Below are 17,410 nucleotides of genomic sequence, written 5' to 3'. Positions count from 1 at the left end.
AGAGCTAAAGATTTTAATTTAGGGCCGTTGGCCAGGTGTCGTGGCTCAGGCCTGAAATCCCAGCACTCTGAGAAGCCAAGGCAGGAGGATCAACCTGAGGCCAGCAGTTTGAGACCAGCCTAGGCAACATAGTGAGACCCCACCTCTACAAAAAAAAAAAAAAGTTAGCTGGGTGTAGTGGCACCTATGTGTACTCCTAGCTATTTGAGAGGCTACGGCAGGAGGATCCCTTGAGCCTAGGAGGTTGAGGCTATAGTGAGCTATGATTGGGCCATTGCACTCCAGCCTCGGCAACAGAGCAAGACTCTGTTGCTACAAAATATATAACATATATATATATATATATATATATATATATAAAATTTAGAACTGCTGATCTGTGATCTGCATCAATTTATCACACCTTTTTTTTTTTTTTTTTGAGACAGAGTCTCCCTCTGTCACCCAGGTTGGAGTGCAATAGTGTGATCTTGCAACCTCCGCCTCCTGGTTCAAGTGATTCTCCTGCCTTAGCCTCCCAAGTATCTGAGATTACAGGCACCTGCCACCTTGCCCAGCTAATTTTTGTATTTTTAGTAGAGACAGGCTTTCACCACATTGGCCAGGCTGATCTAAAACTCCTGACCTCAGGCGATCAGCCTGCCTCAGCCTCCCAAAATGCTAGGATTACAGGTGTAAGCCATCACACTCGGCCACCCTTTTTTTCTGAGATGGAGTCTTGCTCTGTCGCCAGGCTAGAGTGCAGTGGCACAATCTTGGCTCACTACAACCTCCGCCTCCTGGGTTCAAGCGATTCTTCCACCTTAGCCTCCCAAGTAGCTGGGACTACAGGCGCATGCCACCACGCCCGGCTAATTTTTGTATTTTTAGTAGAGATAGGGTTTCACCATGTTGGCCAGGATGGTCTCAATCTCTTGACCTCGTGATCTGCCCACCTCGGCCTCCCCCCAAAAAAAGTCCTGGGATTACAGGAGTGAGCCACCACACCCGGCCCTTTTTATTTTAAGTGACAACATCTTGCTAGGTTGCCCAGGCTGGAGTGCAGTGGCCTAGTCACAGCTCATTGCAACTCTGAACTCCTGGGCTGAACCAATCATTCCACCTCAGCCTCCCAAACAGGGAGTGGCACCTGCCTATAGCTAGGACTATAGCCCAGGAGGTTGAGGCTATAGTGAGCTATGATTGGGGCCACTGTACTCCAGCTAGAACTACAGGACTACAGGCAGGCGCCACCACAGCCAGTTTTTTTTTGTTTGTTTGTTTTTTTGATTTTTGTTGTTGTTGTTGTTGTTGGAGAAACAGTGTATTATTAGGTTGCCCAGGCTGGCCTTGAACTCCTGTCTCACATGATCCTCCCACCTCAGCCTCCCAAGGTGTTGGGATTATCGGTGTGAGCCAGGCGTGGTGGCTCACCACTGTAAACCCAGCAATTTGGGAGGCCGAGGCAGGAGGATTGCTTGAGCCCAGGAGATCCATCATTACAAGGAACTTAGATTTACAAGAGAAAAACAACCACATTAAAAAGTGGGCAAAGGACATTAACAGTCATTTCTCAAAAGAAGACATATATTCGGATAATAAGCATATGAAAAAACACTCATTCTCACTGATAACTAGAGAAACGCCAATCAAAAACACCTACAACGAGATACCATACCATGTTTTTTTTTAATTTCACACCTCACACCAGTCAGAATGCCTATTATTAAAAAGTCAAAAAGCGGCCAGGCATCAGGCTCATCCTAGCACTTTGGGAGGCTGAGGTGGATGGATCACCAGAGGTTAGTGGTTCGAGACCAGCCTGGCCAACAAGGTGAAACCCCATCTCTAATAAAAACACAAAAATTAGCCAGGCAAGGTGGCAGGTGCCTGTAATCCCAGCTACTCAGAGGCTGAGGCTGGAGAATCACTTGAACCCAGGAGACAGAGGTTGCAGTGAGTGGAGATTGTGCCACTGCACTCCAGCCGTCTCAAAAAAAAAAAAATCGTCAAAAAATAAGAGATGCTGGTAAGGTTACAGCAAAAACACTTATACCAACTTAAAGTTGGTGGGAGAGTAAATTAGTTCAATAATTATGGAAAGCAGGATGGTGATTCCTCAAAGAGTTAAAAGCAGAACTACCACTCAACCCAGCAACCCCATTACTGGGTATATATACAGAGGAATATAAATAATTCTACCAACATAAAGACACATTCACATGAATGTTCACTGCAGCACTATTCACAATAGCAAACACATAGAATCAACTTAAATGCCTATCAATCACAGACTAGATAAAGAAAATGTGGTCCATACACCTGGAATACTATGCAGCCATAATAAAGAATAAGCTTATGTCTTTTGCAGGAACGCAGATGAAGCTCAAGGCTATTATCCTTAGTAAAGTAAGGCAGGAACAGAAAACCAAATACTGCATGTTATCACTTACAAGTGGGAACTAAATGATAAGAACTTATGAACACACAGAAGAGAACAAAAGACACTGGGGTCTACTTGATGGGGGAGGGTGAAAGGAACAGAAAAGGTAATTATTGGGTACTGGGTCTAACACTGGTGGTGAAATCGTATGTACAACAAACCCCTGTGACACATGTTTACCTGTGTAACAAACCTTCATGCGTACCCCCAAACCTAAAATAAAAGTTAAAAAAAAAAAAAGAGGCTACGGAATAGAAACTAAGGTTTTTCGAGCTAGGCATGCTAACGTTTACGTTGCAAAATTGTCTCCTGTGCTTTACTTATAAGTAGATTCTTAAAGGTAAATAGTAATTTTTCAAACAAATTTTTGAAAATTATTTGTCAAAGCTGATATCCAGAATCTACAAAGAACTAAAACAGATTTACAAGAAAAAAACAAACAAGCCCATTCAAAAGTGGGCGAAGCATATGAACAGACACTTTACAAAAGAAGACATACATGAGGCCAATAAACATATGAAAAAATGCTCATCATCACTGGCCATTAAATAAATGCAAATCAAAACTACACTGGGATACCATCTCACGCCAGTTAGAATGGTGATCATTAAAAAATCTGGAGACAACAGATGCTGGAGAGGATGTGGAGAAATAGGGACACTTTTACACTGTTGGTGGGAGTGTAAATTAGTTCAACCATTGTGGAAGACAGCGTGGTGATTCCTCAAGGACCTAGAAATAGAAATTCCATTTGACCCAGCATCCCATTACTGGGTATATATCCAAAGGATTATAAATCGTTCTACTATAAGAACATGTACACGAATGTTCACTGCAGCACTGTTAACAATAGCAAAGACCTGGAACCAACCCAAATGCCCATCGATGACAGACTGGACAGGGAAAATGTGGCATATATACACCATGGAATACTATGCAGCCATAAAAAACGAGTTCATGTCCTTTGTAGGGGGGGCATGGATGAACTTGGAAACCATCATTCTCAGCAAACTGACACAAGAACAGAAAATCAAACACCACAGGTTCTCACTCATAGGCGGGTGTTGAACAATGAGAACACATGGACATAGGGAGGGGAGCATCACACACTGGGGTCTGTCAGGGGGAAATAGGGGAGGGACAGCGGGGGGTGGGGAGTTGGGGAGAGATAGCATGGGGAGAAATGCCAGATATAGGTGATGGGGAGGAAGGCAGCAAATCACACTGCCATGTGTGTACCTATGCAACAATCTTGCATGCTCTTCACATGTACCCCAAAACCTAAAATGCAAAAAAATAAAAAGAAAATTATTTGTAAAAATGTAAATGGATGTCTAGATCTCATTTGTCAGCATTGAGTTCAAAGGGACCCACATAGCAGACTAACATGAGAAGCAATAGACAGAATTTCAGAAATTCTTAGAACAGAGAAATCTTTTCTGTAATGCTATTCCAAATTTCCCAAGATTTCTCTCTCTCTCTCTTTTTTTTTTTTTTTTTTTTAAAGAGAGAGGGTTTCACTCTGTTGCCCAGCTAGATGAAGTACAGTGGCGCTATCTCAACTCACTGTGGCCTCAACCTCATGGGTTCAAGTGATCCTCCTGCTTCAGCCTCCTAAGTAGCTGAAACTACAGGGCCATACTACCACACCTGGCTGACTTTTTTTTTTTTTTTTTTTTTTGTAGAGACCAGATCTCCCTATCTTGCCTAAGCTGGTTTCAAACTCCTGGGCTCAAGGGATCTGCCTACCTTGGCCTCCCAACGTGCTGGGATTACAGGTATAAGCCACCATGCCCAGCCCAAATTTCCCAAGAATTCTTAAGGAGACAACCCAGAAACTGGGGTAGAATCAACTTTCAGTGGGAGTCATAAATTGTATTAAAGCATTTTAAGTCGCTGCAAAGAAAGTCACTAGTAGGCCTGTCTCCATGTTAAATTTCCTCTACACCACCACCAAAACAAAAATCAAAACATTGCACTCTAGTTCTATAACCTCGTGTGTGTATGTATAAAGATCTTGGGCTAGCAGGTATAGAAAGAAAGCATATTTACCAACCTCAGAAGGACAAGAAGCTGCATGAAGAGGATATCTTCTCAGAGATGTTATCTCCCAAATGAAAGCCCTGAACTCTAATCAGAGGAAGCTATCTTTCTCAACTAATAATAGCAGCAGTTATCACTTACTGAACATTTACTGTGTTCCAAACACTATGTCCAGGTTATACAGGTCATCACATTTATTTGAATTTAACAGATGGTAAAAATTTTCATCAGTCAGATATGAACACTAGAAATTTTTGTATTTTTAAATTCTTTTTACGATTAGAAAAATACTGCAGGTTTCTTTATACTTATAAAAAACACACACAAGCATAGAGAAGAAAACAAACAAAAAAAAAACGCCCACGATCAAGAACTCAGACATAACTGCTACTAACAGCAGCAATGTTTTGAGGTGTATCTTTCTAAACTTTGTTTCCATATTAGCACAGAATTTCTATCTATATTGGTTGGATATGTTCAAGTGGTCCTCCTGCCTCAACCTCATAAGTAATGGGGACCATAGGCATAAGCTACCACGCCCAGCTAATTTATCTGTATTTTTGGTAGAGATGGGGTTTCATCATATAGTCCAGGTTGGTCTTGAACTCCACACCTCAAGTGATCCACCCACCATAGCCTCCCAAATTAAAGTGCTGGGATTACAGGCATGAGCCACCATGCTTGGCCCTTATGATCATTTTAAAAACTCAATATCCTACATTACTCAAAAATCTCTTCTGGCTTCCTCAAAAATTACATGTTATCTGAAGATACAAATGGTATATCCCCTTGTCTTTATTATTATTATTATTAGAGAGAGAGAGATAGGGTCTCATTCTGCCACCCCAGCTGGACTCTATTTCTAAATATTTATAATAATGGCTACTGCTAACTAAGTCTTTAAAATGACTAGGAACTGTTTTAAAAGCTTCATTATGTATATATTAACTCTTTTAATCTTCAAAACAACCCTAGGAAGTGGGTACTAATTATTATCTTCATTTTACAAGTGTGTGTGTGTGTGTGTGTGTGTGTGTGTGTGTGTGTGTGTGTAAAAGGCAGAATCTTGCTCTGTTGCCCAGACTGGAGTGCAGTGGTATGATCTCACATCACTGTGACCTCCACCCAGTAGCTGGAATTACAGGCGTTCGCCACCATACCATTTTTTGTAGTTTTAGTAGAGAAGGGGTTTCACCATGTTGGCCAGGCTAGTCTCAAACTCCTGACCTCAAGTGATCCATCCACCTCAGCCTCCCAAAGTGCTGGGATTACAGCACCATGCCTGACCCGTTTTATAAATGAAGATATGGAGACATTAATTTGGCCAAAGTCACAAAGCAGCAACTGGCAAAGCTGGGATTTGAATTCCAGGGGGCAAGCATTCAACCAGTAAGTTTTTTCTAAACAGAAGCTCTTGCCAGACTCGGTGGCTCACGCCTATAATCTCAGCACTTTGGGAGGCCAAGGCAGGTAGATCACGAGGTCAGGAGTTCAAGACCAGTTTGACTAACATGGTGAAACCCTGTCTCTACTAAAAATACAAAAATTAGCCGGGCATGGTGGCATGCACCTGTAATCCCAGCTACTCTGGAGGCTGAGGCAGGTGAATTGTTTGAACCCAGGAGATGGAGGTGGCAGTGAGCCAAGATGATGCCACTGTACTCCAGCCTGGGGGACGGAGCAAGACTCCATCTCAAAAAAATAAACAAACAAAAAAAGGGAAGCTCTTAACAGTGGGAGCTGTTAAGGGAGTGGGCTAGGGGAGGAAGATATCAGAGAGAAGATAATTAAGTTGGTACAGTAACTTCTAGGCACAGTAATGGCCCCTATCAATTTGGCCAGAAAGTCCTTCCAACATATATATATCAAATTTTTAATTATCCCAAACAGGATGATGCTAAAAACAATGATTTATAAAAGCGGTTCTTGAACTATCCTTCTTCCAAAAACATAAAAAGTTGGGGGGAAGGGGATAAAAAGAAACAGAAATCTTACTTCTCTAACATTTTTCAACAGCTTTTCTTTTTCCTTGACCTTTTCCAAAACCTTGGTTAGAATGGTTAGAAAATAAAGATTTCAAAAGAAGAAAGCATTTCCAGTTGAAATAAAAATAACTTTTGGCAAATTTTCCCTTGGTAATGACAAACATTTAAAAAAGACTTCAGGTTTATCTTATCTACCCTCAAATGAAAGGAAAACCAAGTAAACAAAACCGTCATCTTTTAATTTCACAGCAGTTTTCTTCCCCCTCAAAGGCTATTCCTGTCCTAGTTGCAGACAGGGAACTGCTCCCAGTGACGTCAGAGCAGTCTCCCAGCAACGATTAATGAGGGTTGTCCACCACAGGGGTTTCCTGAAAAGCTAGCAAGAAATTATCCACAAATTTGCTGCAATATCAAGATGCAAGGATGTGGTGGAATTTCTCTTAACCCTTATAGCTCCTGTCTCTGGCAAGCTTCTAAATAGGTTATTCTAGAATTCTCTCCATTTGCCCTAGGATTATCTTCCTTTTTTTCCTCCTACCCTCTTCCCCCACCCAAAACAAATAGATTGTGTTGGTTTGAAACATTTATGGCTGTAATAAATATTAATATAATTGAACTATCATAGAAAAATAAGAATGCCTAATGTAAGCTGAGAAGTGGACATTATTACTCTTTTCACTTCACACAAAGAATTGAGTAAATGAAAGCACAGAACAGAAAAGAAAATCAAGATAGAAAATAAACCAGCACATTCTTAAAAGCACTTTTCCACATATGTTAACCAAACACACATTGACAGATAGGCAAACCTTCAATTTTCCTAGGCTCTAGTTTACTGAGTTTTTCAAATTGACCTCTGCAGCCCTCTAGAGATCAGTGGTATTAAAATGGAGTCGCATAAAAAGGGACTGGAAGCTCAGACACTCAATCCAAAAAAAGATGGGTTGGGCTGTTATGCTCACCCCTAAGAGTATATCTAACAATTTCTTCCTAAAGCTTTGCTTTAGCTATATATATTCAAAATTAGAATTTTATTCTCAACTACAGTGGCAAGGAATTTTACATAACTACCTATTTTTTAGGTCTGAGAAACAGTGTACAAACTGTCTGTGCAAATAAGGCAGAAAAATTCCAAATTCCAAAACTCAACCTAAAATTATTCATGGATCCTGGTTCCAGAAACCCGGCTCACGAGTTCTTTTTCTTTCCTTATTTAGAAAAAGTAATTCGGTAAAAATTAACAGCAGGACCATACAGGGTTAATTCAGGCACCTTGCTTTAGTAATTCTGACTTCGGTCTGAGCCTATTCTAAAAGGAAACAAACAAAATTATAGCACCTTTATAACATCCCACTTTGCTTTCAGCTCTATTCAATGGCACCCAGTTACCAACATCAAGTCATATAGAAGGAAGAACGCACCGCTTCAGATGGATTTTTCTTCTTCCTTCTCTCCGTCCCCTCCCTCTCAGAAGAAAAAGACTGCAAACAAAATCACTACGTCACTGGAGGTAGAGGGAATCCCATCTCTGCACTCTTTAGAAGCCAAGGCCAGCAAATAAAAACAAGCCAATTATAAGAAACAAGTAATACAAAACAAGAATCAATAAACCTAGAAGAAATCCACGTGACAATCTCAACACATCAAAAGGCATTTTTTAGTAAAAAGGTTTTAAACAAATTCCTAAGATGTTCATAATCAAAAAAGCTCCCTGGACATAGCAAAGGCTATTTCTTATCACATTTAAAGCCTAGGGGATAGTTACATAAAGATATAGGAGAGAGAGGCACATTCGCCAGCCAGGTGTGGATAGCTGGGTAATGACACAGTGAAGGATATTTATAGGGGAATCCCTGCTTCCTGCAATGTGCGTCAATAGCATCACCAAAGAGAACAGAAATCACCACTGTTCTCATAAGCAACATCTGAATGAAGCATTGCCTGAAATAGCCATGGAAGAGGTAAAATCTGAATAGAGTAAAAGTTCTGGCAAACCTAATTTTTATAATATTTTAAAGATAAAAAGCAGCAAACCAAATGCCCAAAAAACCCTCACAAAACTTAGCACTTAAAAATTCTCTAGTTTCCCTAGTGCGTAGTATACAGTTAAATCAGCCAAGATAGAAAAAATATCTTTATAGCTTCTTTCTACCCAGTCTGTGGAGTTCAAGGACTTTTATATAAAGAAAGAAAGAAAATTATCCAAAACTCACCCCAGATGGATCTGTACTTACACCAACAGCGAGCTCACATTATTAATGGAGATTTCATTGTAAAGATCTGTTCTGCCGGAATTTTGCCGGAAGAAATTCCTTCTGGGAAACCTGTGCCTCTTCCCCCACCCACAGCCCTCTCCCGCCCCCTTCACCCTTGAATGAAATGATACTGATCCTTGCTGCTGCGGCTCCAGCTAGCTAATTGCTCTGACAAGCAGCTCTGAAGCCGACCATGGCCCAGCTGTTCAGAGAGATGTCATCCAGAGCTCTGCCAACAGTCACACTGGCACATACACTCACAGACATAGACACAGGCACACACAGACACACACACACACACACACACACACAGAGGCTTTAAGAGCACCCCCTCCCACCTCCTCTTCTCGCTCTCATTCAAGTACTTCAGTGGCACGCCTGCCTCCACACTGCTCTGAGGATACTTTTAAAGACACAGCAGCAGCTCCTTTCTGCTGCATATGTCGAGATACCAAAATAGTCTCTTTAGTGAAGAATAACAAGTTGGAAATATGTATTGAATTAAAAGTTTACCTTTAAATTTACCTTACCTTTTTCTTACCTGCAAACTAGTTGAGGCCAGAGATATGATCTCTGCCTAAAAGCTACTGTGCTGGACTTCAGAAATATAAAATTAAGATCAAACCTAGCTATAGAGAGTTTTCTTGCCAGTGAGCTATATTTAGTAAAATTGTTTTTCATTTTGGGGCAGAAGGCAGACAGCACAGGATACTAGTACCTATCTGTTCCTCTTCCCATTATTTCCCCCCAAAGGAAAGGAAAAATACTTTGGCTATAAAATGAGGGAATAAGGAAACCATGACGGCATCTTTCTGACAGAACTGATGAAAAAGGATGGGAATGGAGAATATAAGTACAGGGATGACAATAAGTAGATTAAAATAAAGTGGTACAAAGGAGACCAGGAAAGAAAAGTAATTATTCAAGAAAGTATACATGGCTCTGGAATGGCAAGCTTAGATATGACTCTCAGGTCTTATTTTTATTTTTTTGAGATGGAATTTCACTCTTTATTTATTTATTTTATATATATTTTTTGAGACAGAGTTTCGGTTTTGTTACCCAGGCTGGAGTGCAATGGCGCAATCTCGGCTCACTGCAACCTCTGCTTCCTGGGTTCAAGCAATTCTCCTGCCTCAGCCTCCCAAGTAGCTGGGATTACAGGCATGCACCACCATGGCTGGCTAATTTTGTATTTTTAGTAGAGACAGGGTTTCTCTATGTTGGTCAGGCTGGTCTCGAACTCCTGACCTCAGGTGATCCTCCTGCCTCGGGCTCCCAAAGTGCTGGGTTTATAGGCAGAAGCCACCGCTCCTGGCCTCAGGTCTTAATTTTTAAGAGCCCAAGGAAAGATAGTAATAATCTCTATTGCTCAGGAAGTAATGGACATTATAGGCAGTGCATCATGTGCAACAGCACAAAATAATGTATAGCTATGGTCAAGGCATCCTGATGAAAACAATAAAACCTGTCACAAAGACACATCTTTTTATCTAGACAAATACTTGTGTGGTCGGGTTCTTACTAGGGACAGGCACTAAGATAAGCTCTAGGAATAAGAGATAGACTCATTAAGAGTCAAACAAAAGGGGAAAAAAAGACTGGCTTTTACTCTGAGTGAGATGAGAAGCCTTAGGGCGTTGGAAGGCTGATCCCGCAGGGCCAAATTGATCACTGAAAGCAATCTAACTTTTACACTTCATGAGATGACAAGCCATTGGTGGGTTTTAAGCAGATGAAGTACGTGTTTTTGACCTTTACTTATTTGTTTTCTCCAAATTTTCACTTGAGAAATTTCTGACACATAGAGAATGTGCAAAACTAGCACATCACCTCGACACGTATATGAACTTATATATACATATATGTGCATGCATATATGTATGTATATATATACATTTTTCAGAACTATTTGACATGCTTTCATGATGACTCTTCACACCTAAAACAATTCAGTATGTGTCTCCTAACATTAAGGTCATTCTGAGACCTATAACAATAGCCATCAGCCAAGTCTCAGATAAGTGGCTAGGTGATATACATGCAAGGCAGATCTAAATAGCACTATAAAGCCTTCAAAAACTGAACAGACTTTGGAATCACCACTCACAAAAGGCTGCATAGAACTTGAAGATGAACCCAACCAGGTTGAATGTCTGCTAAAATGAAAGTCAATATTCACCACAGGATTTAAACAAGACCCTGACACTCATGATATAATATTTAAATTTTCCAGGATAAAATCTAAAATTACCCAGCATACAAAGAACCCAGATAATCTGAATTTGTATAAGAAAAGAGATGAACAGCCAAAACATGAAGATGACACAAATACTGAAATTAACAGCCTCACATTACAAAAATATTCCAACAAGGTAAGACAAACATTCTTGAAACTAATGGAAAAACAGAATGTCTCAGCAAAGAAACAGAGGATATAAAGAAGAATGAAATGAAACTGGAAAATATAACAAACAAAATATAAAAACTCACTTGATGAGTTCAATAGCAGAACAGAAATGACAGGAGAAAGAGTCAACAAGTTTGAAGACAGATCAATATAGGTATCAGATGTGACTACTGAATCTCAACAATGAAGAAAAAAAAATTCTTTATTGGGGGAAAAAAAAAACCTCAGATCACCAAGGACCAGTGGAACAATACCAAATGTCTAATATTCAGGACATTAGAGTCCCAGAAAGCGAGGAGAAAGAGTATACTGAAATATTTGAAGAAATAATGGATACAAACTTCACAAGTTTAACAAAACCTAGCGGATTCAAGGCTCAGTAGCTGCCCCAAGCAGGATAAACACAAACAAATCCATGATAAACTCCTGGATTAATCATAATCTAACAGCTGAAAACAAAAAGAAAAAATATTGAAGGCCACCAAAAGGAGATGACGCATTTGTTATTAAGGCAATAATGATTCAAATGCTTCATATTTCTTTCATATATATATATTTTAAGAGACAGATCTTGCTGTATCATCAGGCTGGAGCGCAGAGACATGATTACAGCTCATTGCTGCCTTAAACTTCTGGGCTAAAGCAATCCTCCTGCCTTCTGCCTCTGGCTCTCAAGTAGGTGGGACTACAGGCATGCGCCCCCATGCCCCTAATCTATATTTATTTTATTTTTTTAGAGAAGAGTTCTGGTTATGTTGCCCACGCTTCTCTTGAACTCCTGGCCTCAAGCAATTCTCCCACTTCAGCCTGCCAAATAACTGAGATTATAGACACCAGCCACCATGCCTGGCAGCTTCACATTTCTTATCAAAAACCAGGAGAACAAGGGCCAGGTATGGTGGCTCACGCTTGTAATCTCAACACTTTGGGAGGCCGAGGTGGGCAGATCACCTGAGGTCAGGAGTTCGAGACCAGCCTGGCCAACATGGTGAAACCTGGTCTCTACTACAAGTACAAAAAATTAGCCAGGCATGGTGGCAGCTGCCTATAATCCCAGCTACTTGGGAGGCTGAGGCAGGAGAATTGCTTGAACCCAGGAGGCAGAGGTTGTAGTAAGCCAAGATCACACCATTGCTCTCCAGCCTGGGCAATGAGCAAAACTCCATCTCAAAAAAAAAAAAAAAAAGAAAAGAAAAGAAAAGAAAGAAACATGAGAACTAGAAGAAAGTGGAACAATATTTTTTTAAAGTGCTAAATGAAAAAAACTATAGATACGGTATTCTATATGCAGAGAAAATATCCTTCAATAATGAAGATAAAATAAAGACATTCTCAGATGAAGGAAAACTAAGAGAATTCACAGTAGCAGATCTGCACTAAAAGAATGGTCAAAGGACATTTTACAAAAAGAAAATGATAGTACAACAAAATACAGAAAACCAGAAATAAAAGAAGTAAACACAAATGGTAAATATTTGATTACATTTAATAGACAATTCTCCTATTGAGTTCCTTAAAATGTTTAATGTTTGACAGCAAAAATTTTAAGTTGATGAGGTTTTTAATGTATGTAGATATAACAGATAAGGCAACTACAACATAAAGAGGGATAGGAAAGAAACATATATAGTTGTAAGGTTTCAAGACTCCACCTAAAGTGGTAAAATCTTAATTCTAATTATTAAAAGTTACATGTAGTTAGGTATGGTGGCTTACACCTGTAACCCCAGCATGTAAGGAGGCTGAGGCAGGAAGGTCATCTTAGAGCAGGAGTTCAAGACCAGCCTGGTCAACATAGCGAGACCCTATCTGTACAAAAAATTTAAAAACTGGCCAGGGTTGGTGGTACATGCCTATCATCTCAGCTACTCAGGAGGCTGAGGAGGGAGGATCACTTGAGCCCAGGAGTTTGAAGCTACAGTGAGCTATATTTGTACCACTGCACTCCAGCCTGCAAGACACAGTGAGACCCCATTTCAAAAGAAAAAAAAGGTATGTATATCTACACACATACATGTGTACATGTACCACATATCTGTGTGTATATATGTGTGTGTATGTGTGCATAGAGATCTAGAGAGATCTCTAAAGCAACCAATAAAAAATCTATACAGCCGGGGACGGTGGCTCACGCCTGTAATCCTAGCACCTGTGGGAGGCCTAGGTGGGTGTATCACCTGAGTTCAGGAGTTCAAGACCAGCCTGGCCATCATGGTGAAACCCCATTTAAAAAAAAAAAAAAAAAAAAAAAAAAAAACTATACAAAAAGACATAGTCAGAACCTAATAGATAAATTACAAAGATTAAAATGCAGTACAAAAGGTTCAAAAGACTCAAAGGCAAAACAAGAGAATCAACAAGTGATTTAAAAATAAGAGGAACAAAGAAAAAACACACAAAAGCCAGGCGCAGTGGCTCATGCCTGTAATCCTAGCACTTTGGGAGGCTGAGGCGGGCGGATCACCTAAGGTCAGGAGTTCAAGACCAGCCTGATCAATATGGTGAAACCCCGTCTTTAAAAAAAAATTAAAAAAAAATAAAAAACATGCAAATGATGGTGGACCAAAGCTAACATAGTAACAATTACATTAAGTGTAAATGGTCTAAAAATGTCAGTTAAAAGACAGAGATTGTCCAAATACTTTTTTTTTTTTAATGACCCAATTATATGCTGTCTACAAGAAAGTTACTTCAAATAAAATGACAGAAGCAAGTTAAAAGTACATGGATTAGGAATTCCCCTTTGGGCACCCCTCCCTCTCATAGGAGAGAGAGCTGTTCTTTCTCCTTTTTTAGGCTATTAAACCTCTGCTCTTAACCTCAAAAAAAAAAAAAAAAAAAAGGATAGGGATTGAACTATTCTGTATGGTACTTCAAAGGAGGATACATGACATTATACATTTGTCAAAATCAAAAGAATTGTATAGCCGGGCGCGGTGGCTCAAGCCTGTAATCCCAGCACTTTGGGAGGCCGAGGCGGGTGGATCACAAGGTCAAGAGATTGAGACCATCCTGGTCAACACAGTGAAACCCCGTCTCTACTAAAAATACAAAAAATTAGCTGGGCATGGTGGCGCGTGCCTGTAATCCCAGCTACGCAGGAGGCTGAGGCAGGAGAAATGCCTGAACCCAGGAGGCGGAGGTTGCGGTGAGCCGAGATCGCGCCATTGCACTCCAGCCTGGGTAACAAGAGCGAAACTCCGTCCCCCCCCAAAAAAAAAAAAGAATTGTATAACACAAATAATAAAATCTAATGTGAACTATGGACTTTAGTTCATAAAAATGTATCAAGCTGGGCACAGTAGTTTGTGCTTATAATCCCAGCTACTCTGGTGGCTGAAGCAGAAGAATCACTTGAGCCAGGGAGTTAGAGGCTGCAGTGAGTCATGCACACCACTGCACTCCAGCCAGGGCAACAGAGTAAGATCCTGTCTCTTAAAAATAATAATAATAATAATACATCAATATTAGTTTATCAGTTTTAACATATGAACCATACTAATACAAGGTGTTAATAATAGGGGACACTACTGTGTGTATGGAAGGCAGAAGTTGGCATATGGGAACTCTCTGAACTTTCTGCTCAATTTTTCTATAAACTTAAAACTGTTCTAAAAATGAATGTATGTTATTATTATTATTTTTTTTTTTTGAGACTCAGTCTCCCTCTGTCACCCAGGCTAGCGTGAAGTAGTGCACTCATGGCTTACTGTAGCCTCAACCTACCAGGTCCCAGGAATCCCCATACCTCAAACTCCCAAATAGTTGAGACCACAGGCATGTGCCACCATTGCCCATCTTTTTTTGCTTGTTTGTTTTAAGAGGCAGGGTCACCCTATGTTCAACAGACTTGAACTCATGGCCTGAAGTGATCTTCCCACCCCGGTCTTCCAAATGGCTGAGATTACAGGCATGAGCCACAGTGCTTAGCCAGTCTATTAATTTTTAAAAGTAACAGAAAAAGATATATCATATAAACACTAACCAAAAAAAAAGTTAGAATTTTAATATTAAACAAAGTGTAATTCAGATCAAAGAAAATTAGCAGGGATAAAGAGGAACATTACATAATGACAATAATTCACCAAGAAGACATAATTCTAAATGTCTATGCATCCAGTAAAAGAGCTTCAAAATATACAAACAAAAACTGAGAACTAAAAGGAAAAGTAGAAAAATGCACAATTACAATGGGATATTTCAACACCTCTCTCTCAGCAAAAGAACCATTAGACAGGAAAAAAAGCAAGGATATAAAAGAGCTGAACACTCTGGGTTGAGGAATTTATTTTAAAAAGAAAAAAAAAAAAAAAAAGAACTGAACAACACCATCAACCAATAGGATCTCATTGACATTTATGGAATACACATTATTTTCAGGTACTCATGGAGCATTCACTAAGATAGATCATATTTTGAGTCATAAAACAACCTTAACAAATGTAATAGAATCAAAATTATACCAAGTATATCCTCTAACTATAATGATTTTAAACTAGAAATCAATAACGAAAATAGAAATTAAATATATTTCTAAATAATCCATGGGTCAAAGAGCAAGTCTCAAGGGAAACTGGAAGATATTTTGAACTGAACAAAAATGTAAACATAATGTAGCAAAATTTTTGGGATGCAAACTAAAAAAGTACCTAAAGAGAAACATATACATAGCACTAAATGCTGACAATAGAAAAGCAGTGCTACAGACTAAATGTTTGTGTCCCCCCAAAATTCGTATGTTGAAGCCCTAGCTGGCAGTGGGGCTGTATTTAGAGATGGAGCCTCTAAGAAAGTAATTAAGGTTAAATGAAGTCATAAGAGTGGGGCCCTTATCTGATTGAATTAGTATCCTTATCAAAAGTGATACGAGAAAGTTCTCTCTCTCCCTCACTACCTCTCACACAAATAAGTCATATAAACACACAGAGACATGGCAGCTGCCTACAAACTAAGAGGCTTCAGGATGCTTCAGGATTACACCTACCTTGCCAGTACCTTGATCTTCGACTTCTCAGCCTCTAGAACCGTAAGAAATAAACTTCTGGCTGGATGCAGCAGCTCATTTCTGTAATCCCAGAGGGATCTCTTGAGCCCAGGAATTTGAGACCAGCCCAGGCAACACAGTGAGACCTTATCTCTACAAAAAAATCAAAAAAATTAGCTAGGCATGGTGGCGTGTGCCTGTGGTCCCAGCTTCTCCGGAAGATCACTTGAGTCTGGGAAGTCAAGGTTGTAGTAAACCATGATGGCATCAATGAACTCCAGCCTGGGCAACAGAACAAGACCCTGTCTCAAAAAAAAAAAAAAAAGAAAGAAATTTCTGCTGTTTAAGCTACCTAGTCGGTGGTATTTTGCAACGGCAGGGCAGTCAAAGCTGACTAATACAAGTAGAAAGATCTTATATCAATAATGTAACTTTCCTTCTTAAGAAACTAAAAAGAGGAGAACAAAATACTTTCAAAGGAATCAGAATGAAGGGAGTAATAAAAAGCAAAAATCAAGCCCGGCGCGGTGGCTTACTCCTGTAATCCCAGCACTTTGGGAGGCTGAGGGAGGGGGATCACAAGGTTGGGAGTTTGAAACCACCCTGGCCAATATGGTGAAACCTCATCTTTACTAAAAATACAAAAATTAGCTGGGTGTGGTGGTGGGCACCCGTAGTCCCAGCTACTTGGGAGGCTGAGGCAGAAGAATCGCTTGAACCCTGGAGGTGGAGGTTGAAGTGAGTGGAGATCGCAGTGAGTGGAGATCTCGCCAAAGCACTCCAGCCTGGGCAAAAGAGTGAGGCTCCATCACACACAAAAAAAAAAAAAAAAAAAAAAAGGAAAAATCAATGAAATTGAAAACAGAAAAAAAAAAATGAATGAAACAAAAAATTGGTTCCTTCAAAGGATAAATAAAATTGATAAATCTCTAGCAGACTCTGATAAACAAATTGTGGTACACTCATACAATGGAATTCTACTCAGCAATAAAAAGGAATGAACTGGCCAGGCACGGTGACTCACTCCTATATCCCAGCATTTTCAGAGGCTGAGATGAGATCACTTGTGTCCAAGAGTTCAAGGCTAGCCTGGGCAACAGAGTGAGACCCCCCAGCCACAGCTACAAAAAATACAAAAATTAGCAGGTGTGGTGATAGCCTGTAGTCCCAGCTACTCAGGAGGCTAAGGCAGGAGGAACGCTTGAGCCCAAGAGGGCAACACTACAGTGAGCTGTGACTGTACCACTGTACTCAGCCTGGGCAACAGAGTGAGACCTTGCCTCAAAAAGAAAAAAAAAAAAAAGGAGACAG

General features: G+C 40.1%; 1 protein-coding gene across 7 annotated transcripts in view; it reads right to left on the bottom strand.

Moving 5' to 3' along the window:
* Positions 1-17,410, bottom strand: part of R3HDM2 (R3H domain containing 2) — a 187,556-nt gene that overhangs the window by 84,925 nt on the left and 85,221 nt on the right. For 2 of the 7 annotated variants that reach the window (XM_032289768.1, XM_032289840.1), the window contains exon 1: positions 8,664-8,951. The exons of 3 other annotated variants lie outside the window; for them this stretch is intronic. The gene's annotated coding sequence lies outside the window, so the exon portion shown is untranslated. Of the gene's footprint in view, positions 1-8,663; positions 8,982-16,099; positions 16,230-17,410 lie in introns of those variants that run through there. 2 more of the 7 variants (XM_032289730.1, XM_032289721.1) reach the window with 2 other exon arrangements.

The sequence above is a fragment of the Sapajus apella genome, unplaced genomic scaffold, assembly GCF_009761245.1.
Source record: "Sapajus apella isolate SASKATOON/1434 unplaced genomic scaffold, GSC_monkey_1.0 scaffold2, whole genome shotgun sequence".
Taxonomy (NCBI): Eukaryota; Metazoa; Chordata; class Mammalia; order Primates; family Cebidae; genus Sapajus; species Sapajus apella.
This window is presented reverse-complemented; position numbering and strand designations above follow the sequence as displayed.